The following is a 2,104-nucleotide window of genomic DNA, read 5'->3' on the forward strand; positions in this document are numbered from 1 at the left end:
CCCTTACCTGGTTATCCTAGGAGCAGTTCAAAAATTCTGGTTTTGATTCTTTAAATCCTCCAAGTTCTAAGATTTCTCTTGCACTTTCTCCACTCTCCTCTTTATTCTCTAATTCTGATTATACATACTGATAAAACTCCCTCAAACTAGGTTATGCTCTAATTTATATCATTAGGTTAAATATTATTAAAATTCCAATTCTGGCCCCAAACTCTCTATATTTTATTAAATTAAATAAATTTAATAAAATACTATTATTTTAATCATTAAAATAAACTTTACTAATGTAATCAAACTCTATTAGCCTCTAATTACTCTTTTCACTCTCACCTTAAAGTCACACAGCCCACCACCCTTATTCATTTAATTAATATTACCAATAATCATATAAATACCAAAAATCATAATAAATCAAATAATTTCAATAAATCAAAATTGGGGTGTTACATCCATCAAACCAAATATACAAGGGAACTTCTGAAGAAGTTTGAGTTGTCAGGATGTAAACCAGCCAAGACTCTAATGCATCTAACATGCATTCTGAAGTAAGATGAAAGCAAATAAGTAGAACAAAAGATATATAGAGGTATGATTCAATCTCTCATATACTTGACTTCTTCTAGACCTGATATTTTATTCAGCGCGTGTCTTTGGGCTAGATTCCAATCAGATCATAGAGAATCCCACTTAACAACTGTTAAGATGATCTTTAGATATTTGAAAGGTACTACTAATCTTGACTTATTTTATAGAAAATCCAAAGATTACAAGTTAGTATATTATTGTGTTGCTGACTATGCCAGACATAGACTAGAAAGAAAGAGGACCAATGGAAGATGTCAGTTTCTAGGTGAAAATCTTATTTCTTGGTCCAACAAGAAGCAATCTACAATGGAATTATCAACTACAGAGGCTGAATACATTGCAGCATCTGGTTGCAACACTCAAATTCTATGGATGAAAAGTTATCTAAAAGATTTTCAATTATATGAGAGTAACATTCTTATTCTTTGTCATAATACTTCTGCAATTTATTTATCAAAGAATCCTATTTTACACTTTAGAGCTAAACACATTGAAATCAAACATCATTTTATAAGAGATTATGTTCAGAAGGGTGTGACCAATTTAAAAATAATAGATACAGACCATCAATGGGTTGACATCTTTACAAAACCCCTTGTTGAAGATATATTTGTTTTATTCTGAAAATTTTGAAAATGGAACTTTGTCCATAATAAAACAAAATCTTTTCAATATGTGTATACCCTGAAGAGTAAAATATGGCTATGAGATATATTGGCTCTGAACCAATAAGCCCTCTGAAGTTAGATAGGCTCTCTGAGTCAGAAGGTCCAAAGTCATCACCCTTATGGGACCTTATGTCTTCTAGACTCTAATCTCTTAACATTAATTGTGGTAAATCAATTTTTTTCATGGCTCTAAAGTAACACAAATGTCCTACGTTAAAGTCATCTGAACGTTTGATGTGACCGTATAGGATAATATTTCTTAGCTCAAGAGAAAATCTCTTCACATTATGTCCCATTGTCAGATTATGTGTGGTTTTAAAACTTTTATTCCCTTTTTCAAAATAGCTTTATTACATGAACGTTCAAATGACTTGTTTTTGGTCTTTTTCAATTTTTTGTAATAATATCTTATGGAAAGCATGCCACATTGTGTATCTTGGTCTAAATGTTATTACTGCATTATGCATTGGTATTTGTTGAGTCTCTTATGTTTAAGTCTCTACCTCCTCCTTCCTAAAATGTATTTACTCCTTTTCCTTCTCTATTTAATACTCCTTATTAGCTTTTTTTTCATCTCATCTTACCTTTGCTAAAATTACTTTCTAAAATTTCCATCTTCCTTCATCTTTTTAAAATCTCAATGTCTTCAGTCTATGGAGTTACTTGCCCTCTTACCATTTCGTCTGACAAACTTGTTGACTTCAATGAATTCAAGGATCATGGTATTCATCTTCTTAGTCTTCTTCGTTCCCAGAAGTGGAAGAATTACTTTAACATGCTTAATGGACCCATTTATCCTATTCTCATTAGAGAGTTTTGGACAAATGTGCCCCTCTTCCAGCTTAGACAAG

Source organism: Lathyrus oleraceus, chromosome 7 (genome assembly GCF_024323335.1).
Source record: "Lathyrus oleraceus cultivar Zhongwan6 chromosome 7, CAAS_Psat_ZW6_1.0, whole genome shotgun sequence".
NCBI classification, from domain to species: Eukaryota; Viridiplantae; Streptophyta; class Magnoliopsida; order Fabales; family Fabaceae; genus Lathyrus; species Lathyrus oleraceus.